This window comes from Columba livia, chromosome Z (genome assembly GCF_036013475.1).
Source record: "Columba livia isolate bColLiv1 breed racing homer chromosome Z, bColLiv1.pat.W.v2, whole genome shotgun sequence".
Taxonomy (NCBI): domain Eukaryota; kingdom Metazoa; phylum Chordata; class Aves; order Columbiformes; family Columbidae; genus Columba; species Columba livia.
Window position 1 is genome coordinate 43923864 of NC_088642.1, and position 24563 is coordinate 43948426.

At 44.4% G+C, this 24563-nt stretch overlaps 1 long non-coding RNA gene across 5 annotated transcripts in view; it reads left to right on the forward strand.

Moving 5' to 3' along the window:
• The window catches only part of LOC110364120 (uncharacterized), a 123798-nt gene that overhangs the window by 11013 nt on the left and 88222 nt on the right, over positions 1-24563 (forward strand). For 4 of the 5 annotated variants that reach the window (XR_010468886.1, XR_010468888.1, XR_010468887.1 and 1 more), the window contains exon 3: positions 22042-22158. This is a non-coding gene — a long non-coding RNA (uncharacterized LOC110364120). Of the gene's footprint in view, positions 1-12301; positions 12419-22041; positions 22159-24563 lie in introns of all 5 variants that reach the window. The other variant, XR_010468885.1, reaches the window with a different exon arrangement.

Consider the following 24563-nt stretch of genomic DNA (forward strand, 5'->3'; position numbering starts at 1 on the left):
TTACAGGCCTGTCGGTCTGACCTCAGTGCCAGGGAAGGTCATGGAAGAGCTCATCCTGCGTGCTGTGGCATGGCACATACAAGACAACCAGTTCATCAGGCCCAGTCAGCATGGGTTTACGAAAGACAGGTCCTGCTTAACCAACCTGATCTCTTTCTATGACAAGGTGACCCGCTTAGTGGATGAGGAATGAGGCTGTGGATGTTGTGTAGGTGGACTTCAGCAAAACCTTTGACACTGTTTTCCACAGAATCCTTGTGTAGAAATTGGCAGGTCATGGCTTGGACAAGCGTACTCTTTGCTGGGTAAAGAACTGGCTGGATATCTGGACCCAAAGAGTAGGGGTGAGCGGAGTCAAATCCAGTTGTTGGCCAGTTGTGAGTGGTGTTCCCCAGGACTCAGTTTTGGGGCCAGTTCTGTTTAATCTCTTTATCAATGACTTGGAGGAGGGGATTGAGTGCACCCTGAGTAAGTTTGCAGATGACACCAAGTTGGGTGGCAGTGTTGGTCTGCTTGAGGGCAGGAAGGCAATACAGAGGGATCTGCACCGGCTGGATCTTTGGGCTCTGGCCAGCTGTTTGAGGTTCAACAAGGCCAAGTGCCGGGTCCTGCACTTGGGTCACAACAAGCCCATGCAACACTACAGGCATGGGAAAGAGTGGCTGGAAAGCTGCCTGGCTGAAAAGGGTCTGGGGGTGTTGTTTGACAGCCTGCTGAATATGAACCGTCAGTGTGCCCAGGTGGTCAGAATGGCCAAGAGCATCCTGCCGTGTGGCCAGCAGGAATTGGGAAGTGATCATGCCACTGTACTTGGAGCTAGTGAGGCTGCACCTCAAATACTCTGTTCAGTTTTGGGCCCCTCACTACAGGAAACACACTGAGCTACTGGAAAGAATTCAGAGAAGGGTGATGAAGCTGGTGAAGGGACTGGAGAACAAGTCTTATGAGGAGCATCTGAGGGAACTTGGGCTGTTTAACCTGGTGAAAAGGAGGCTGAGGGGAGACCTTGTCTCTCTCTACAACTACCTGAAATGAGGTTGTAGCATGGAGGGTGTTGGTCTCTTCTCCCAGGTAACAAATGATAGGACAAGAGGAATTGACCTGAAGTTGCACCAAGGGAGGTTCAGATTGGATATCAGGAAAAATTTCTTCACAGAAAGGGTTGTCAGGTATTGAAACAGGCCACCCAGAGAAGTGTCAGTATCTCTGGAGGTGTTTAAAAGATGCATAGATGAGGTTTTTAGTGACATGGTTTAGTGCTAGAGTTAGGTTAAAGGTTGGACTCAATGATCTGGAGGGTCTCTTCCAACCAAAATGATTCTATGTTTCTATGAAAATTTCTTTCCTCCTCTTATCTCTGGTCACCTGACCTGTTTTTCTCAGATTGGTTCATTTTTTGCACATTTTTTTGCTCTTCGAGTGCCTCCTTAACATTCACACTAGCCAACATACTTGCCTTGTTTGGGGCGGTCTAGCATGTCGGGAGTGTTAACACTGGTGGGATCAGATCATATGAAATTTCTATGCTAAGCACACATTAGAGAAGCAATGGAGTTTAAACTCGGAAAATTAAAGCAAGCCAATGACTGAGAAACTGTTTAGAGAAAAATGAATATAAGAAGGACTTTGGCTATGTTAATTTCATGCAAGACAAACTTCAGTCCTGTGCTGTGAGCGCACAGCTGTGCATTGGGGGCTTCAGAGGTCAAATCCTAGCTCTTTTGCCTTATTCAGTATTTTACAGAGAAATAAAACCCAACGCTTGTGGCAGGCATTAAAGACAGCCAAAGATCTTGACACTGGTAGCACACATTTGAAAAGCAAGTGATGCTCTGTTTTGTCAGCAGTGTGGTGTTAGCTTCATGTGAAATACAATGAGAGTGGTTGTGTGCTTTTGTAGAAAATTGTGTCACTATAGCATATGCATGAGCTGAATGGTGTGGTGAATTCATATAGCTGACATACTGCACAGCCATGTAGAGACTGTCCGAAAAACAGACTGAAGTTAAAGCTGGACTCTCTCTGTGTAATTCATGGAAGGAGAGAGCTTATCTGAACTACCCTTCACAGGAGCACTTTTTTCAGCAGCAAGAAGGACGGAAGGCTAGGTGGTGTGGACATATGCTACTGTGTCCCACTGGCTGAAATTCCCACTTAAGTGTTTTTAAACCATTGTTATTGAGCCCTCAAATGCAGATCTTGCTTTAGGTGTGCCTCCTAAACTCAGGGTTAATTAATTAATTATTAAAAACCTACAGCTATTTGCTGATTTCTTAATTCGCTGACCTTGGAAGGAGACAAGGCATAGAGACACCTATTTTGCATCTGATCAATCAAATGTCTTGAAAGCAATCTTGTTTAACATATGTACATATATTCTGCATGGAAAAACTTACCTGATGATTGCAAATTAAGGCAGAATGAAGAACACCTGTGTAACTAGTCTTTTTGAAAACAGGGGTCTTGCCCTGAAGTATTATGGGAAGTTGAGGCACCACCAAGCCCGTGAAGCCCAATTCATAATGCATTCCCAGTCCCACCCCGAAACCACACAGATACACAAATTTGTTACCTTCTCCTCTTGCTTCCTTTCATTTGCTGTCCATCCTGGAGTGAGGTGCGTATCTGGGAAAAACACCATTGAAAGAGAGATAGCCAGAGGCTGTATCCTTTTGCCCAAGTGTAGGGAAAATGCCTGGCATCTCTAACCTGTGGGCGTTTGACTTGCCAGTCTAGTAGTCTCAGATACACAAAAAGCCACTTTAAATGGGAAGAGGCTGCATGTTGCTTTCTGATGGCTTCCTACAGAAAGCAACTTTCCTGGGGCCTGAGTTCCCTGGTTATGCAGGTCTGTGGTCCTATGACTGTTCAGACTGGGAGAAGTAAGTGGAGCAGTAGTCTCAGAGGTCTGAAACATGCTGCACAGAGAAGGTCTGTGGAAGCCTAAGGAAAGCCATATCCATTTGACAGGCTTTGATGCAGGCTCCAGGGCACCTTGGCAGCTTTGTCAATCTTCCTTTCAATGTTATGTGTTGCCTGCAGAGAAGCCAGCTTCTTTTGGTCCATGAGCATGGGTCTTCCAGTTGGTGGGGTGTCCTCAGGCCTCTGGGTCAGGGGCAGGGCAGGTTCTGAGACAGCTTGAGGTGCAGCAGCTGGAGCGTGGAGATGAAAGTGACAATGCGTCTGTCTTCCAGGGTCACAAGTTTTGGAAGGTAATGGTATTTTTTCCCCTTTGCTGGCAACCTTTCTGAATGTTTTGGTCAGCATACTTTGCAGTTTTGGGTGTTTCTTTAGCATCAGTAGGCCTCAGAATACTTTTTTTCATGGTACGGATGAGGAAATGTTCTTGTACTGGGCCATCCTCTTAGGGAGGTCTGCTGTCTTCCTGGGGCCTGGGTTAGGGACATCACCATGAAACATCCCAGCCTGGTATGGCCTTTGGACTACTACCCATTACTGGTTTTTCATGCTGGTGGCAATGAAGTTGCGACCCAGTGTCCAAGGGCAATTAAAAGAGACTTATGTGTGTTGGGACAGTTGGTGAGAGAATCAGGAGCACAAGTTATTTTCTCCTCGCTTCTTCCAGTTGGGGGCAGTAAAATTAGAAGAACCAGATGGGTGCACTCTATTAATACACGGCTTCACAGCTGGTGTCACCACCACAATTTTGGCTTTTTTGATAATGGGATGGCATACACAGCACTGGGTTTGCTGGTTTCGGATGGAGTTCATCTGTCACATGGGGTGGAGAGGGTCTTTGCACACAAGCTAGCAGGGTTCATTGTCAGTGCTTTAAACTAGATATGATGGGAGAGGGGGATGTAATCAGTCTCACCTGTGACATGCTGTGGGAAGAGATAGCAAGCATAGAGGGGCAAGGTGGAGCAGGGTCTAAATTGATGAGCTTGGGGGACAGGGTCCGAAGTGGTGATGCTCACGCCATCATGTCCAGCTGGGGAATATGCCAGACCAACCAGAGCAGTGACAAATATTCCTTAGCTCCCTCCCAAGATGAGAACCAGAAAGCCAACAAGCTCAAGGGTGCACATGGCTGTGGGGGATCTTTCTGCACCCCTCATGAGAAACCCACATGCTTGAGTACTTCTCTGAAGCATCTATACACTAATGCATGTAGCATGGGGAATAAAGATGAAGAATTAGAGATCTATGTGTGTTTATAGGGCCATGATCTCATTGCTATTACAGAGACGTGGTGGGACAGCTCACATGGCTGGAATGTGGTCATGAAGGGCTATATACTTTATGTGAGAGAGCAACTTGAATGTCTTGCACTCTGCCTAGTGGGAGATGATAAATTAGTTGAGTACTTACGCGTAAAAATTAAGGGACAAGTAATAACCCACTGTTGTGGGTGTTTACTACAAGCCACCTGACCAGGAAGAAGAAGTTGATGAGGCTTTCTACAGACAGCTGGAAGTAGCCTCACAATCACAGGCCCTGGTTCTCATGGGAGACTTGAATCATCCTGACATCTGCTGGGTGGGAAACTCAACTAAGCATGCACAGTCCAGGAGGCTCCTGCAGGTCATTGATGACAACTTTTTTGACACGGATGGTGGAGGAGCCAACAAGGAGAGATGTGCTGCTGGACCTTGTGCTAGCAAACCAAGAGGAACTGGTTGGAGATGTCATGGTAGGGAGCAGCTTCAGTTGTGTGCCCTGGTGACAGGTGTTACAGGGAAGGCAGAGTTACTTCTTTCCTTCCATCTTTACTGCTAAGACCAGCCCTCAGGAATCCCAGACCCCAGAGATAGGAGAGAAAGTCTGCAAAAGGAAGGCTTTCTCCTGGTTGAGGAGGATCAGGTTAGAAATCGTTTAGGCAAACTGGACATCCAAAATCCGTGGGCCCAGGTGGGATGGATGCATCCATGAGTGCTGAGAGAGTTGTCAGATGTTATTGCAAAGCCACTCTCCATCATCTTTGAAAGGTCTTGGAGAACAGGAGGGGTGCCTGAGGACTGGAAGAAAGCCAGCATCACTCCAGTCTTCAAGAAGGACAAGAAGAATAGCCCAGGAAACTACAGGCCAGTCAGCCTCACCTCCATCTCTGGAAAGGTGATGGGACAACTTATTCTGGACATCATCTCCAACCATGTGGAAGAAAAGAAAGTTAGCAGGAGTGATCAGCATGGATTCACCAAGAACAAATCATGTTTGACGAACCTGATAGTCTTCTATGATTATATGACTGGCTGGGTAGACAAGGGGAGAGCAGTGGATGTTGTCTACCTTGACTTCAGCAAGGCTTTTGACACCGTTTCTCACAACATCCTTGTAGGCAAGCTCAGGAAGTGAGGGTTGGATGAATGCAATGTGAGATAGATCACAAACTGGCTGGATGGCAGAGCTCAGAGGGTTGTGATCAATAGTGCAGAGTCTGGTTGGAGGCCTGTAGTTAGTGGGGTTCCTCAGGGTTCAGTATTAGGTCCAGTCCTATTCAACCTCTTCACCAGTGACCTGGATGAAGAGACTGTGTCCACTTGCAGCAAGTTTGCTGATGATACCAAACTGGGAGGAAGGGTTGATATACCAGAAGGCCGTGCTGCCGTTCAGTGAGACCTGGACAGGCTTGGAGGAGTGGACAGAAGAGAACCTTATGAAATTCAACAAAGGCAAGTGTAGGGTCCTGCACCTGGGGAGGAATAAACCCAGGCACCAGTACAGGTTAGAGGTGGACCTGCTGGAAAGCAACATTGACCATGAGTCAACAATGTGCCCTTGTGGCCAAGAAGGCCAACGATATCCTTCAGTGCATTAGGAAAAGTGTGACCATCAGGTCGAGGGAGGTTACCCTGCCCTTCTACTCTGCCCTGTGGAGGCTGCATGTGGAGTACTGTGTCCAGTTCTGCGCTCCCCAGTTTAAGAAGGACAAGGAATTACTGAAGGGAGTCGAGTGGTGTGCTACAAAGTTGATTAGGGGTCTGGAGCATCTTTCTTATGAGAGGAGATTGAGAGAGGTGGGTTTGTTCGTCCTGGAGAAGAGAAGGCTGAGGGGGGATCTCATCTATGTTTATAAATATCTGAAGGGTGGGTGTCAGGAGGATGGGACCAGGCTCTTTTCAGTGGTGCCCAACGATAGGAAGAGGGACAACAGCCACAAAGTGAAGCATAGGAGGTTCCACCTAAACATGAGGAGAAACTTCTTTACTTTGAGGGTGATAGAACACTGGAATGGGCTTTCCAGAAAGGTTGTGGAGTCTTAATCTCTGGAGACTTTCAAAACCTTCCTGGACACATTCCTGTGCAGTCTGTTCTAGGTGTACCTGCTTTAGCAGGTGGGTTGGATGAGGTGCTCTCCAGAGGTCCCCTCCAACCCTAACCATTCTGTGGTTCTGTGAAATTCTATGATTCTATGACTGTCACTGGGGGAGGGTTCCTCTCCATCCTCAGCAGTTCTTCTTACTTGTTGGGCTCCCCTCTTCAAATAGGAAGCAAAGGCTTGAAAAATCAACTGGGGCATCTGGAACAGGTCTGAAGGAAAGTGAAGCTCCACCCCCTTGCTGTGCCACCCTCTTGTTGATACACATCTTCCTCCTTGCCCATCCCCAGACTCCTGCAGGCCAGCCCATCCAACCAGGTTTTGCTGGTGGGGTGGAATGGTAACTCAGTGGAGAGAGTGCGCAAGAAGATGAAAAGAGGATTTTAGGTGATATTGGAGTCGTATAGCCTGTATGGGCAGAGGAGCTAGCCCCATGTCCTAAGAGACAGTGGTTATAACCACAAAACTGTTTCTAAGATGCCACATGGCATGCAGCATTAAGACTTGCTCTTGTTTTGGCAGGGTCAGCCTGCCCGAGAAGGGAAGGAGTCACCTAAGATAGGACGAGCAGCTTTGTGTGGTGGCTCCTACCAGGGTAGCATGCTCCCCAGGGACAGCCTTGCTGCTGTGACTGTCAACAGTGCCTTAGAAGGAAATGGGTGTTGCTTTTTGGGGTTTGTTTGGTAGATGCAGAGAAGATAGTGGCCAAGAGGTATGAAGGTTGAGCTAAACTTGATGATAACACACTTGAAAACCCCTAGGAGACATCTTTGAGTTGTTCTTAAGGTAGGACAAGCTGGGTTAGACATGCTGATGTGAATCTGTCTTCTTGGGGGGAAGGTGATGAGGTGCATATGGCATCAGGGAGAAGGTAATCTGTCTCAGGAGTCAACCTTACCTGTGTCTTTTACCCTGTGACATGGTCTGGAGTGCCAAGTCCTATTACGAGAGATATCCCACTATTGTAGGGTCCTGAAACAGAGATTTCCACAGAACTGAAGACATGCAAGTGAAGGCAATGAGATGCTGTGAATAGAGTGCAGTTTAACTGCAGTCAGGGTTACCCCATCACAGGCTTGCACAGTCTGTCTGATGTCACTTCACCATATGAACTGTGGCTGGCACGTGGAAAAACAGACTTCTTGCCTCGTGCACAAGAAGGTCAGTGATAGTTATTAAGATAGGAAATACTGTTAAGTACATCACCTAAATTCATCTAAACCTAGGTTTAAAGTGTGAAGGAAACACAGTCTTGAACAAGCACTTGCCTTTTTGGGGCCTGGCCTGCTCAGCGAAGATGGAAGATGATATCCACACAATTTGCTATCATTACTGGATTTTTAAGAATCCTTTTTAAATGAAGAACTGTCAAAACTCACCAGGTGAGGTGGAAATTTCTGCCACACCACCTTCGCACTGAGTGGGAGACTGCATACACACTGTCCCCATCTTTGTGTGTGAGTGATGTTTCCTTGTTCACACAACCACCAAACTCAGTTGTGCAACTGTGACCCAAGTTGTGCCATCTGTGGCAGGATTGCTAATCAAAACTAATTAAAGCTACATCCAACAGCAAAGGCAAATCTGTCCAGTAACCTGGTCACAGAGAACCAAGTATGAAGGAACCATGAGTCACTGGATTCTACATCTCTGTGCATACTCCGGAGCATTGCAAAGGGGCTTATACTACATGTAACGTAATATAATCCTACTCAGAAAATGCTGTATGTCAACAGAATAGTATAAATGTAAATTCAGCTCAAGGGCTCTTTAACACCTGAAACGCTGGCTCACAGTGTGGAAGCTGGTGAGTGTACCAGGACACAGAAAACTGTAGATAATTCAAATGCTGGGTTGTATTCTGGGAGGATGGTGGTGACTGCAGAGCCAACCACTTCTGTTGGGCAGGGTTACTGGGGTGTGTCTGCAGCTGTTCCTGCATCCCCTCTCCCATCTGCCCCAAAATCATGCCTGCTACCTTACACCGGGGCTCTGCTTTAGAACGAAAAATTAGTGTGCTGGGCAGGAAACCAGCTCTGGTGGTGCTAGCAAGGACAGTAGGGAGATATCCCAAGTTTATTCTATAGGAACAGCAACAGTGATTTGGGTGCTATGGGTAGCTGCAAGGCTATAGAAATTTTTAGACCTATGAAGAAGAAAAAACAGCTGCTGTGAAGTCTGCCTAAAGCATGTGGATGACTCCTTTTGTCTTCACTCTTGTAGGCAGTATTTTGCCTTTGAAGTCCACTCTAGCATCAGTGGAGATGAGCCAGAGGCTGTACTGCACCAGTCCTGTACCTTTTCATGAACTGCTATGTAAAGGTACTCATACCTGTACTCATGTGAAAAGCCACTAGAAAGATATTTCTCATTTGCGTGGAGGGGGTCACCTTCCTGAGGACATTTCTCCTGTCCATGACCAAATTTACTGCTAAGGTGCCAGATGAGATAATCCTTGTCAGCACTTCTTTCCAGGTTCTTTGCAGACTCAAGTGGATGGATGTCCTGCTGGAGCATCCCTTGCTAGCAACAACTTCTTTGGGAAACAGGCTAAGTCAACACCTGATATGGAAACATCTTAATAGTCTGCCACTTTGAAAGTTTGGTTTTGCCTGTGCCCCAAACATGCCCATGCTTCACAGGGTCGAAGGTGTTACACTGTTTCCTCAGAGGGAGCTGTTGGCAGTGTGGGGTCAAATCTTGGCCGTCTGACAATGACTTCTTTATCTCTGTCACCTGTGGTTCTGCACAGAAGTGACTCAGGCAGTCAAAGTGCAACTGAAGAATCAGGAGCAAGTGCCAGGCTGCTAATGGAGAAGCAGAAATGTGTCTTCCCAAAAGGCCACTGAATGCTGAGCCTAGGATCATGGGCAATGCTCCGTCTCTTCTTAGGTACCATTTGCTACTGGGGGACTCGGAGACCTGACCCATTTAGCTCCCACCTCAAACATACCTCACAAGATAGTAGCCCACTTGGCCTCTTTCTTGCTCTAGGTGGGAACACTGCTTGGTGAAAACTTTGATTTGCTCACTGGCACTCCAGCTTTTGAGTGTCTGAGAGGCTCAGGCACCATGCTACAGTCAATGGGAATATGATGGAGTAAGGTTACACACCTGCAGCTGTCTTTCCTCCCTACTGCAGGGTGGGGAGAGATGTGTCCCCTGGTGTGTGACAGACCTGCTGTCCTCAGAGAAGGCTCTGAGATCTGCCTTGACATGTGCTGAATGGCAGCTGTAGTGCATGAAGAGTGTTCAGAGTGGATGGGTATAGGTAGACTAATTTTGGTACATATGGGCTCTGTCCTTTTTTTCTGCCACAGGTAGCTGTGGTGAGTCTGGGTACCAAAAATAGTGTTTTGTGGATGAGCATCCCTATACACCGAACAGCAGCAAGACTGGCTGTGAAGTTGTCCCAGATACTCGTTAACAGATGGCACAACATAACCTTGAGAGATGTGACTGACTCACCCCTGTGGATGCATTTCATAGTCGATACATCCTGTGTTGATTAGCCTGAATTCACATCCATGATGCCTCAGCCAACCACATCCCCAGAAACATATCAATATTTAACATCAGTCGTCGTTCCTCCCTCCCCCGCCTCAACTCTCCGAGCAGCAAAAACCACTCCGGCAAAACCCCAAGGGTGAGCCCACTAGTGAGTCACTGCTGCGTGTGTGGGGGCAGGGAGGGCGAGCGCGCACACAGCGGGTGCAATTTCCCTCGAAGCCGCCAGGTGGCGGTGCAGGGCAGGGCACCGCTCGAAAAGCGTGACTCTCCCTCCCCTGAAGCAGGGAATGAGCTCTGCATCTCGTTTACCTGTCAAGAGAAAGGAGCTAACCCTCGCTTGGCCAGAATCTCAGCTGAGTACTTGGGAAAATTAAAATACATGGTACTTCATATGAGAAATGGCTTATGACATGGTTTCTGCTCTGCCAGCCAAGGGAGTCCTTCGTGCTTCCTTGCACGAAGCACAAGTATTTTCAAGTGTGCTCTGAAGAAGGTACTCAACACTCTGTTTAGTTTCCCTTGACATGTAGTCATGGGAATGCTGTGCCCAAATATTTATGAGCAATGAGAAGTGAATTAAGTGTTCAGACTTCTGGACTGAAGGCACTGAGCTTCAGGGGTACACCGTTGGCAAGCAGCCTGGGCAGATGTGGGCATGAGTGGCTTTTGGTATGTTGCGTTTATGGACTGCTCTCTCTTCAGGATCCTTTTTGTACAGCAAGGGAGAAAACTACTGTTATATCAGATTCAAGAAACCTTGAATTTTTAGCACATGAATCATGTCATGGTTTAAATTACAAATTCATGCCAAACTGTGTGTTACTTTAATATTATTATAGAAGAAAGATGTGAAGAATGTTGTCATTCCCCACCACTCGTCCTGGAGCTGACCATAGTCAAAATATGACTTATAAGGCATGAGCCTTACGTTGCTGTGCATGCCTCTGGTGCATCCTTGCAAAACAGCCAGACATAACATCAATCTTTAGGCTGGGTTCAGAGGAGATTTTTCTCTTCAGGACAGATTTGTGGAGAGATACTGATGTTCTCTCTGCTCTGCTCTGCTCTGCTCTGCACAATGGACCATGATCTGCTTTTAGGATCACATGAAGCTATTGGTTTTTGTGGATCCAGGGCGCTGGCTTATGACTCTATAGCCAGCCTGTATGTCCTTCAGGATGTGCTAGGAAGCTTGACTGCTGAAGTGGCTGCTGGAGAAAACAAATCTGCTTGTCCCCTGACATGCAAGGAACTGGCAGAACATCTGCTCAAAGATGTAGGTGTGCAAAGCAGTGATGACATGAGTTGAGAAGCAATTGTCCTCTCCTCGTACACAAAGGACCTGCTGGGTCATACTGTGAGGAAGGAGGCTGCAAGGGGGAACCTTCTGTCACAAGCCTCGTGGGGCACGTCTTGTTTGGTCTGAGCACAAGAAAGCAACCAGAAAAGCAAGGCTGAGTGTGACAAAGACTCTACATGGACACAGATCCTAAAAAACTAAGCAAAGTATGACCATCATCTGCATTTTTCTTTATCATGTGCTCCAGGCAATCTCTGTTCTGCTTGCCATGATTTTAACTGCAGATGACATTCTTTATGACAAAGAAACTGGCTATCTGTGATAAAAACAGAATCAATAGAGGAAAATTGAATTAGATGAAAAAAGGGAGCTAGGGGAGTAGGATTAAACTTTTTTTTTTCTCCTCCAGGAGACATGTTCACTAATGGCTGAACCTTCCAGACTGAGAATTTAGATGTGTCAGTTTAATAGAGAGATTCCTGACAAGAGGGGAAATTCATTTATCACGAAGATTTAAAACATCATGTTTAATCATAATTTAAATCAAAAAGCAGGGAGCTTAAATTTAAATTATTGCTCACATTTTGCTATGTGTGGGCTTTCAGTTTTGGGGGAGGGGGTGGTGTTTTTGTTTTGTTTTGTTTTTTCTCCTCAAAGAAAGTCTGATTTTCATTTGCTGATAAAACGCAACATATCTTTTGGCTGAGCTGAGGATACACTCGGGACCCATAGCTATTCTGCACTAAGTTAAAAGGTTTAACATGTTTATTCAGATTAATATTTTTTACTTTCTTTATGATGCTGGCAATGAAGACCCATTTGCTTTTCCTATTTAATGGTTCTTTCTCGTGATCTTGGTTAAACAGCATCTGAAAGAAAACTGGGATTCATTTAGCCCTCAAACAGCATTTCAGCTTGGGTTTGTATGTGTGGAGAGAGGTATCTCATTTCTTCTTTTTTCCTTTGTACTTGCAAAGAAGTACTATAGGCATATTGCAGAAGAGAAGGTTTATCAAAACATGTGCAACATTTAAAACAAAGTGATTTATTAAACAAAGTAATATGATCCTTAGCCAGTGATTTGAATTTAGCTCCTGGTCATAATGGCCTTCAAGATTTTAACAGTAATAAATCTCATTTTACATCTTGTTTATATTCATAGACTAGAGGAGGAAAATTAAACTTTTCTGCCCTTCCTTTTACCTTCTCAGCTCTGAACAGCCAAATAAGTGTTCCAGAATAAGGAAAATTCTTTCTACACCTTTAGAAATGACTGCTCTTCCAAACTGACTTCACATTTTCAAAGTACTCTCTTCTCTAGGGCTCAGGTAAGGATTTCTACTGGTTCAGGATTTCCTTTTCCCTTCAAACAGCAACCCTAGTTTTTAAAACTAGACTCAATTTGATTTTATGCAATTTTGAATGCATTTACTTTTGTAAAGAAAAATGACTCATGTTTTCAGGTACATAAATGAAAAAAAGGTAAGCAGCCAATTTATTTTCTACCTTCTGGTAAAAAGAAGGGAAAAATAGTTTCCCTCTAACTGAGCTCTGCCAGAAAGGCAGATATGTTTTTCCCTTTAAGCCATGCTGAGACACCTGAGCAACGAAAGCAGCTGATGCCTGCAGGCAGCCCTGCTGGCCCTCATGGCAGCAAATAAAGCAGCTTGAGACAGTGATGGTGGCATGTGGCATTGAGCCAGCCCAACCAGGAGGAGCCCTCTGTGCCATTGCCCATGACAGCTTTGGAGACTGGAAATGCTTTGGGTGAAGCAAGGCCAAAAAATTGCAAAGCTAAAGATATGTTCCATGTCATCAAATCCTGTGACTGTGTCCCCTGCACTTGTGAGAGATGGTGCAGGGAATCTGATTCCCAGTGAAGGTGCAGAAATAGCATGGCAAGGACAGTAGCAATATTGCTGTAAAGCCTGGGCATTTGATGTGCTGAACACAAGTAACATGCCTTCCTATGCTTTTCTGACAGAGGTCATACCTTCCTGGCTCAAATGTTACTGAAATGCGAGGCTCTAGTTACTGCCTAGCATGGTCTATTTCTGAGCGGATAGGTGAGGAGTTCTATCTCAGTACTGCCACAAGATGCCAGCCAGAGTTCCAGCTCCTGAAGTGAAAGGATGATGGGAGAACACCAGGTTTTCTTTTTCTTTTGACTCTTTTTGTTAAGGACAGGTTTCAAGTGCATCAAGTTTGAGAAAAAACCTGACCTTCCCTGTGGTACAATCTTTCCTTCTCCCAGCCAGAGAGAGATCACATACACTGCATTTTCAAAAATGCAATGAGTTATTTTCAGTAGCTGTGGATGAAAAATTTCTCCACTTCCTTTAACAGAAACACACAGCTTTACTTCAGCCAAGGATCTTGTATAGACCATATGGGAGCTTTTCAGCGTGACTTCACTGTAGCAGCAATGGCTGATCTTAAAATTTCATGGTCATAATAAAAGAATGTGAGACGAAAACATAAAAAGGGTTAAAGTTAAACTATCTCATGCTCAATGACCTAATTTTTCCTCTTTAAAAGCATGGATTAACAAATAGGAGTTTATCAAAGGGAGAAAAGAGAAAGCACAGAGAAAACCAGGTAGCGTAGAGACCAATCCCTCATTTTCCAATGTATATGGATATATATATTTTAGCATAGCAAATAAACCATCATGTTTCTTCTTTCTGATCAGTAACACCTTAGGACTTGCTTGCTATTTTCCTGGGCAAGTAAATGCTGCTGCTTGCTCTAGCTGATTTGCACTTGTCTAGATGCGCCTTCTAGGTCCTGCAGCTCAACTCTTCCTCTCTGATGGCTTCTAGCTTGTAGCTCTGTAGCTCCACAGTCAGAATTGGGTCAGCTTTTGCCTTCTGCAAGACCATGTAGAACCACAGGCAGCCCTCCTGCATGCAAGAGACTCCGCACCTGCTTATCAGGAAAACTTGGTTTCGGTTCAGAAAAAGAGAAGGGCCAAGTAAGCTTTCCATCAATAAACCAAAAAAAAAAAAAAGACCAGAAATATATATTTTAAAAAATGCTTTAGATTATATTAAGCACAAACACCTGTACTCCTTTCCTGTGCCAGTACTTTGGCAAGGTGGGAGGGTAAGGTTCATCAGTTAATTCTTCTGCTGCAGTTGCCTTGCTGTCCTGGGGGTAGTAATTTTCTCTGTTTCTCCAGGACTGCCTCTTCTTCTGTCCCTGCAAGCTCTCCTGTGTCCCCATGTTATTACCCTACTGAAGAAATTTGTTCTCTGTAACACCCTGGCTTCCTTAGCTGCACTGTGCAGCATGCACAGCTCAGACAGCTTTCCAGAAATGCAATTATCTCCTGTACCTTTTTGTGAGAGTGTAAGGAAGAACTCACAGAAGTAAATGCAAGTGACAGGCTTATCTCTTAGTTTGGTGTGTTTTTTTCTTGGGTTGTTTTTGTTTATTTTGGTTTTGTGTTTTGATTTTGTTAGTTTGTTTTTGTTTGTTTGTTTTTTTAATTACCTCCTCCCGATCCCTATACTTTTCAAGAGCTTTGAGTATCCTGCCAGCACGCTGTATTCTCTATAAGAAAGATTGACCTAAGCCCTGCTCCACTGGCTGAGCCCATTCAGATCGCAAACAAGGTTTGCTAGCAATCCTGTCAAAGTGATCCATGATATTAAGGGCTATGGAACTGAAGACACCAGAATCTGTTCTTCTGGGAGCCTTCACACAGTGTAAAAAGCTCAAGGTGCCCTTCCAGCTGCTGTCACAAAAATCTCAGACAGCATGGCTCAGGGACATGCTTGAAGAAATCAAGGAAATCTCATAGGATATGCAGAGCATGGAATGGAGAGAGTATATGTGAGGCCAGACCTCCACCAGCAGGGTCAGATGGTCAGATCCACAATTATCTGGAGGTCCCTGAGTACCTGGGCCTTTCACTAACAGCCATTCATCATGAGGCAGATGCCTTTGCAACACTGCAATGGGCATTGTCTGTGAACTGTTGTTTCTCAAAACCACTGTTGCCTTGGGAAGTGATCTTTATTGTCTTAGTGCTGAAACCAGAGACCTGAGGCTGTGATATCCATGGTAAAACTTTCTGAAATACCCTGTCTTGTGTGAAGCTGAGGAGCCAGGGGAGAAATTCAGAGCCTCCAATTGTGGATGAGGTATGTAATGGTGTGATGAGATAGGTGATAAGGATCTGGAAAGTCTTTCAGGAGAAGAGGAACCCATGCAGAAAGGACTGGCTATCCCTTTTCACAGTGGAGCTTGTTTATTGGCACAGGAGAGGAAAAAGGTTGTAGAGAAGCATGTCAGCTCTGAGCTTGGAAAAAGCTCTTTGTTCAGAGTGGTATGGTCTACAAGGTCGATTTGATTAAACTTTGGGGTGCTTAAGAAAGAATTCACAGAGAAACAGAGACCACAGTTACACAGAGAATTAGGTTACCTGCAAATCTGGTTGCTTGGCATGTGCCAGGAGACAGATCAAAGGTGAAATTTACAAATGTCAGTCTGCACCAATGCCAGGAGCCTGAAACCCTGAGCAGTGTCTGGCTCTGTGGTCAATAAGATGTTAACAAGTTCCTGTGACCAGATGGGATTCACTGGATGGCTGAGTGGGAACTTAGGTGTGAACCCATAGATCTGGTGCCTGAGGTGCGTAACCTGTCATTGCAAACAGCAAGAGTGTCAGATGCCTGTTGAAACTACCAGCCAATGGATGACTTTCACTTCAGAGAAAATGACAGAAGTCTACAGTCAAGACTGAGGTTACAGAGCACATTGCTAAACACAGTGTATTGAAAAATAACCAGTATGGTTTTGTAAAGCTTCATACTGTCTCATTTGCCTGATGGGGCTTAATGGAAGATCCTCCAGAGATTAATGCCGGCATGAGTTTTAAACAGCATGTCCATCAAATGGTTGGAAAAGGGTGTGAGTGGAAAAAACTTGATGCACCTGCATTTTGAGCAGAGAATGCTGGTCTTATCCCTCACATCTCTAAGAAAGGCATGCTGGATGCAGAGAATGGAAAGAAAGGAGAATTAGAATGAGTGTGGAGATGGAGAAGCTACTTTTAAGGACACTAAAAGAGCTGAGAATATTTTGTCTGGGGCTAGGCTGAAGGGTATGTGACAGCCATGTCAGTAAAAATCAGTAAAGTAGAAGACAAGTTTAAAGTGGAACCATAGTTCATCAAACCTTGCAACACTGGAGCCAAGGCAACTGGTTTAGAAAAGAAATGAAAGAAGCCACTTCCATACAGAGGGCAAAGGAATTTTTGGAACTTGCTGGCATAAGGAGGTTATGGCAGCACACTGTCTCACGAAGGAATTGGAGAAACTCATGTAAGTGGATGGCTTGTGTCTTCTCCCTAAGCAGCATTTCCTACTGCCACAGCTCAGGGACAGGATACTGGCCAAGATGATTGCTGTGTATCAACAGTCTTATGCTTATCCATGTCTGTTCCACCCAGATCCCTCATATTTCCTCCAACCTGCTTTCTCCTCCTTTTGGAGGCTCCTTTTAGGATCCATGTGATAGACAGTGTGAGATGGAATGGAGGAAGATGATGTAGGACATCTCTATTGGAGAAAATCCTGTCTGGTGCTTAGGTGAATGGGGTCTCTGCCATCTCACCCTGTCGTTCTTCCATCCCCAGTTCAGCAGCAGTCACTGCAGGCATGGATCCATGTGGCATGTGCATCCCAAGGCACGTGCACCATGAGGAGATACAGCAACACAGCAAGGCCTGCAGGGCAGGGTAAGTGACCAGGAGCTGGCTGGTCCCACTCAGCCCATGAGGCAAGGCAGACCCACTTCACTCAGTGACTTTTCTTGACTAAATTGTTTTGATTATGGGGCTAAGAGCTGACCCAAATAAAAGGTCAAGTTATTAAAAAAGAATAAAGTAAGGGAGGGTTTCAAATGTTTAAGATATCTGCCTTATAAATTCAAGATCAGCTTTCTTTGGTCCCCAAACAAAGTCTTCTCTAATGCTATTTGCAGGCATAGATTGTTTGTCTTTTTCATTACTGTTATCAAATGATGAATTTGTGGTGCAGCTCCAGAGCCTTCTCTGCCCTTGTAAGTGGATTATGCATCCTGGTGCCAACACTACTTGAGTTATACCTTTAATACTAAAAATAAAGAAGAAATAATAAAATATATCCCAGGGTTCCAGATTTTTTTTCTCTTTTTTTCAAAGATCTAATTAAGGTATTTATATCCCAACAGGAAGAAGTGACCTGACTCCTGCTTTGTTAACAAATTGTGGCAAAAGGCACTTTGCTAAGCATTTGCAATCACCACTATTGCCAGTTAGACTTCTGGGAAATGGTGTCACTGTTTCTTCTTGCTGCTCAAGGCTGAGCCAAGCTTGACAAGATGAACATCCCCTCAGTAAGCCAGCTGTCTGCCTCATGTCACCACAGCGTTTTACATCCCCCCAGCATCACCAGGTACAAAGAATCGCTTCTCAACCCTGAGGCTGCTGGAGTGGAGATAGAGAGGGATCCTTTCTCCCTCTCCCTGAGGGACATCCAACCACACTGCACCCGGGATTCCAATCAAAGGTGGCACACTTTATGCCTGCGTTTGGCAGGCCCATCTTGCTGGCAGTTGTGCTGCTCTGGGTTGCCCCAGGAAGCCTTCAGAGCCCAACAGCAATGTCATCTATTTTGCCTGGTTTGTGCTGACTTTAGTAAATCTGACCAAGGTCTTTTAAAGAAATGTTTCTCTCACTGTACAGTTAATCTCACCATTGCCCAGTAGAGAGGAGAGGTCTGAGTGCTCTTGAGGAATAAATATTTTTAACTGACAGAAAAGTTTCAGAGGGACAGTAGGTATTTCTGAAGCCCTTTGTTACAACTGGGTCTGTTGCTTTATTTCCCTTCTTGCCATTACACACATGACATCCACCTCAAATCCTGATCTCTGTCATGAGCCACGGCCCCTCCACCATCACTTACTTAACTCGCCTCTTTCCGTGTGGACGACATGTGCCTAAGGCTATACTGGCATCACATGTACCGAAGCCTTAGTTAAAATATTACTAAGTACTGGTGGAGCAAGGGTAAAAATGTTTCCTGAGATAAAAAAATTATATACAAAAATAATACCAGAAGAGAGAAGCAGGGTCTGCAACATGCTTTTCCAACAACAGTGGTATTAACCTCAAGGAGTGAAATAAAAGGTGGAAACATGAGCTAAATCAATTGATTTTTTTTTTTTTTTCAACATATAAAAAGGGAAAGAGAATAAAATGCTTGATAACCACTGAGTTATGCTCATGACACCCAGCATGGGAGATTCCTACTAAAAAGCTAGTACGTGAGAACCCAGGTGGTTCTGTGGATGCTGCATAAAGACATGCATAAGTCTTGTGCATGTAAGGAGCTCACCATGATGATTATGAAACTTGCCCAATCAGTGCAAAATTGTCTTGACTTGACGTGGTTTTGGATCAGTCCCTGTTGCTGCACTGAAGGAGCTAATCCACTTCACTTGCTAAATATTAAAGGCAAAATCTGCAAAACAGAGAAAACATTTTGCTGTCTTGCTCCCATTAACTTTGGCGTAGGCTCATCACCCAGTGTCCTTCAGTAGGCTTAAAAATCTTTGCCTCCTTAAACCTTACAGAGATTCTGAGGAGAAGCCAGAAAAGAAAGAGAGAAAAAGATGCAGGATCAGATTTTCAGTAGGTGGAAGCCTGTTTTGCTTAACTGAAGCAAATGGAGCCACACTGAACTACACCAGATAAGCTTTGGTCTGCAAAGACTGCAGAGAACTCAAAAAGCAATAAATCGCCTGATAGGCTGCCAAAGCTTTAGTCACTGCATAAAATGTAGAGCACAAAAATGTTTGTGTCATATTAACAGGCCTGACTTGCTGCTGGTGTGTGTCACCTCAGATTTTCTATGATTTAACACACTGATCAGGTGGCCAGGACAAGTGTGGAAACATAAAATCAAATACAAAACCTTAAAAATCAATCAGAAACAATAACAGGCACAAATATGCAGCCTGAGAAGATGTTGGGATCTAGCCCAGGGGAATATGAGAAGAGATTGCCTTTGATTTTAAGAGCTGGTAACTCTGCTTATTTGAGGGGAAGAATTACATCATTGTCTAGCTATGTCAGTGAGAAAGGTTTTATGTGAAGAGAGGTCATTACAGCAAAAGCATGGAGCCGTCCACCTACCCCACAACCATTAGAAAGACACAGTGTCGGCTTGTCTTTGCTTAGATCAGGAGTTACGCACACATGGGGAGAAGACAATTTGGGTCTCCCAGGCTTGTGCAGCTCAGGTGTGGGGTGACTGAAAGGTCTCGAGGTCTGCCATCCAGCTGACATCCTAAAAGCAAACAGTCCATGCAGCAAGGAGCTGAGGGTCACAGCTTAGCTCACCCCTCAGCTTCATGTTTCTCCAGGCACAGTGTGAATAAACAGTCACCTCTAAGGTAGTCTGAGGCATTTGTTCAGCAGGACATGATAGCTTTCCTCTTCAGGTTTCTTCTTTGCCTCAAGCCACTGACAATTCCTAGCAGTGGTCACTCTTTCATGGGGCTTGTTAGCATCACTGCCTCAGCATGTCCCTCTCCCCTTCATTGATTGTAGCTTTTCTCATGGGTAGCTGCCTCTAGGCTTTGCTTTAGTTCTTGTTTGTGAAGACCCCAACAAGGGGCCTTAGCTTGTTGATGGCTTTAGTTGATTTAGTTGATTTAGTTGATTTAGTTGATCTGTTGACAGATGATGGCTTTAGTCAGTAATGATGGCCACAGGTTGCTTAATGGGTTACATGAAAAACTTTAAAAAAGGGAGTGTGTGAGCATGAAGGTGCATGAAAGTGGAGGCTTATAATATTGGAGTCTTGAGCTAGGCAGGTAGCTCACAGTGTCTTTGTTAGAAGGCTTCTTTCTCCTTATAGCCTTTCCTTCCCTGGGTAATTCAAAATCCACTGATAACTGCTGCAACAGTAGCTGCTACGTCAACATTGTTACTTCTTGTTACAGGGTATTCATTGGGCTGCCAAGGCAAAGGAGCACAGCTCCACCAAAGTCATTTGAATGTCTCTGACTTAAAACAGCTGAGAATCATTTTTACTCATTGCAATAAATAACAACCCTGACAACCTGGCTTGGATCCAAAGTGCAGTGCAAAATTTTATGCAAGTTGTTGGAAGGAAATTATTCTGCAGGCTCCAGGCACTCCTCTGGGACACAAAAATTAATGAGCAGCACTTAAGATTATCAGAATTTAAAAGAAAAATGTCCTCCAGCAGCCCCCAGTAGTTCCTCTTTATTGTATGAATCTTCAGAGCTTGGTGCAGATTTCAAATATGAGACAAAATTTAGATGAGAAAAAACATGATCAGAGGTTTACCAGAAAATAACTGTTGACTTTCAGTGCAAAGGCAAGAAGATATTGAAAAATATACACTTATCTGTAGAATTCTATATAATATAAATATACATACACATCTATTTATCTATAGATAAAGCTGTTATTTAAGACATATATTATACATTTTATCTGCAATGTATTTTTCCGTTATGAATAAAGGACGTGAATGATCAAAATGGACACAGGGCAGCCATTTTTGAAGCACATATAGTAAGACTGGGAAATCCTCTAGCCATAAGAATTCCTTCGTGCTGCTGACTTCTTTAGACTGAGAATTTGCCGTTTACACAGAGCAAAAGAACAACCATTATATCAGCTACTGCACAGTAGTAGGAGAGAGCAGAAAATGGGGGGAACTCAGCTCACCATCAGGTGTCCCGCAGTCAAGCTGTCTCCTATGCATAAGGAAAGCTAAGTAATTAAGGTTAATACCCATGAAATCCAGCACACTTGAGTACAGAGTGCTGAAACCAATTGCTAAGACATGCCATGAAGTCTGCAAGGAAGGCACAGTGCTCCCAAGGAGTCATAAATGTTGTCCTTATGCAACACTCTGCAACAAGGTGAGCAATTTCCTTCATAAAGAAGAGGATGGTTGGAGAAAGGAGGACATGGCATAGTAAGAAGGAGGGAGACTAGGCAGGCTACATCCTTTTCCGTTCACTTCCTCACTGGTTAGGACACTCCCTTCTACTTCTTACATCACTCACTGTTCAAGTCTACCACATGAAGCTAAGCAGATAGCAGAGCTAAGGTTGCAAGATGGCTCTGAAACATGGTGGTAAAATAGGCTCCTTGGGCAAAGCAGGTTGCAGATTTAGGTGTCTCCATGCAAATAGGGCATTTGAACACAACTCCTCTGCTCCTTGTGTGATTATGCTAACAACTAAGGAGCACCCTTACTGGAATAGGCTTGTACACATCCAGAGTCAAGAAGATCTACAGCAAGATGAGACAACATTGGGCATGCCCTAAGGCATGTAGACATGTGTGACTGTGCTTCCTCAAGGGAGCATGTGTGACTGTGCTCCCTCAAGGGACTGTGGTCCCTTGCCCAAATATTGCAAGGACCGGGCTCAAAAATTTGGGCACATCCAGGACTTCAACTGTCCTGTGGTCTTGCCTACCTGGTGCCAGAAGCTGGAGTAATGAGAGAGAATGAAGGACATTGATGATTATAAACACTGAATCTTCAGGGTTAGCACCAGCAGCTTGACTCCTCACCAGAGGCAGCTGTGGGAGCAGATCTTAGGATGAGCCTGATACAGGGCTAGGTTTTCAAAGTGTGCTTCCGTCACATGAGAGAAACTAGGCTTAATACAACTTGAATTTCTATGGACTTGGAGCAGTGAAGTACTGGGCTGTTACGTTCTGTGAGAGGGATAATTCTGCATTCAGGATGTTTTTCTTTGGAGATACATATCTAAAACAATTACTGTTCTTGGGCTGATGCCCCTGCCTGTAAACCCGGTAGAAACACACTTCAGCTCAAATTTCTGAGCTGTCAGTTCAAGCAAAGGGCACCTTTGCACTCTGTAATTATTGTCTTGTTCCCTTTCTCAGACGTTCTCAGTGATGCAACTGGTAGAGCCTTCAACGGTGGGAGAAACGCTTGCATGAGAGCCAGGAATTGTAAGAGGGAAAACAAATAACACACAAGATCCTAGAGAAGCAGTGAAGGTGAGGAAGCAGTGTTGAAGTGGTTATCTTGAAAATGTCACTACATGTGGTAAGTGATCTCTGTAACAAATGACCAGCTTGTCCCAGGGTGCTGCCTCAGACATTACTAGCTCACTTCACACAATGCAGTATCACAAGCAGGCAGAGGTAAGCTTTCCAAAGTTATGAGCAGGTCTCAACTAACCTTTAGTTGGGATATTTCATGTCTGTCAAGGGTCTGTAGATCTCAGTGTTGCTTCTTCTCGAGTACCTAAGAGCAACCCAAGATTTTAGTCCTCTAAACTCCTTCAAATCCATGGCTGTCAGGCTGATTTATACCCAGGCTTTTCCTGGTGGTATTCTCCGTAGTTTTCCATTCATCCAATTCAGCTACCTCTCCATGGCCCTGCGAATCCACAAGCCACACACAGTAGCTGTTTACATGCTGTTCAGGTTGAAAAGCCATGTAGGGCCAAGCTGATGGAGAAAAGTGATGTCGCATAGCTGCAAACATGAAAGGCATGGACATATCTATAGGAGAGCCTGAAGTGGGAGCTGGTTATGCAGAACTCTGTCATTTCTGGGTAGAAAGTGCCTTGCACAGTCTGGATGCTGTTACAACTGTTGTATATTCATTAGAATATATCTTTTTTTTTTTTTTTGCCCCTTTAAATTACCAAGCCTTGCAACTGCAATGTAAGCAAAACAGTGTCACCAGTCAATGCAAGAACTTGCTCTTTTTTGAGCTGCGGTCACCAATAACTGCTGGTCTAGTTGGTCTCTTTGAGAGCCAGCCAGAAAACAGCCCTTTTCTACATTCACTCGATAGCATGCTTGCAGAGGACATTGGGACATGTTCCACCAGCCACTGTTCTCTTATACACATCTATGTCAGCTCTCCTCCCATTCTCTTTCTGTAAAGAAGAAATGCCTTTCAGCTAAAGACAAAAAAAATTGCAGACATCTTGCTGGATGGGTTTTGAATGTAGACTTCCTGAATGATTAATGAGAATTTTATAAGAAGCTTTTAGCAAAATGCCTGTTCTGGTGTTTATCGTCTATTTTTCCTACTTCTACTCCAGAGCTCCCCAACCTCCACAAGGTGCTGGAGAAAAACCTATATTGGGAACAGAGAGAAAATAGGTTATTTTATTTTTTCAACCCTTGTATGGCTTCATTCTTTCACAACTGTTCCTGTCTCTTAGGCCTCTACAATACTCTTATCTGCTACATTGGTGTGACCTGATCTCCTATATATTCTCTTGTATTGCATAAGCTGAGATTGCCTCTTAACTTCTCTCTGACATGCTATACGTGTTAAGCTTCTTGAGCATCTTACGCATCCTGTAGGTCTCAGTGTAGTTTTGGGAATCCTTTCTCCTCTGTTGAAGCTGTTCTTCAGCCATAATTCATCATGTTTACTGATTAAATGATCAAGAATTCAGACCTTTTAACTATCAGGATCCAGTGATTGCATGTGCAGCTATTACACATCACACAAGCACTTTAGTTTCACACATTCACTTCTGTGTTTTCTTGACTTAAGTCACGAGCCCATGGCTTGTTTCTCCCTTGCTTTTGGGACAAAGTGATCCCAGATTTGCAAAGGAAAGAGCAGACAAGGTGAAAGAGAGTCCTTTTGGCCAGAAAACAGGAAGAAACTCCTGCTGCCTCTCCAAAGACTACCTTCTCTTTGTTTGAGCTAAGGACACTATGCTGCAGGAAAGAACATTTTTATTAAAAGCACCGGGTTTCTTAGGACAGGTTTGCTAGTACAAGAAATATCTGGTCTGCAACTATCACAGAGAAGGATGCATCAAGAAGTCACCAGGACCTTCCCTGTGCTAAGTATCCAATTACCGGTTGAACAGTGGAAAAGGCTGCATGAGAAAAAGTCTGCTGATAACATAAACTATGCCATGTATCTAGGTCACAAATTCTTCAGTTATTCTAAATAGTTCTATCTGAGCTCAGAGTGGTTTAATGTCTATGCAAATATAAGAGACCACTGGCTCCATCCCTGAGTGGTGTCAGTGGTATTAGGCACAGTACTGGGAGGAAGGCTGGAGCACTGGGTAGCATGTACCAAGGGTGGAAGCTATAGGTCTGGTGTCGGATACTTATGACCTTTGCAAGTTAGTGGGACTTTGGTCTTGTCACGCCACCACAGAGGACTTGTCATCACAGGACACTGAAGAAAAAGATACAGAATAAAAAGAAGGTGTAAATTTCCCTTGCAGTAATTGAACTGCAGAGAGCACTGTGTGGGCATTTTCTTTCAGAGCTGAAAGGGTCATAATTCTGTTGAGTTTAATTGACTTAGGAGAAGAATTGAATTAAAGGAATTAATGCCCAATTAAACTAAATTGGGGCCATAGGGCTTTAGTGGAATTTAACAAAACCCTTTTGAAAGTTATTCTGAATTA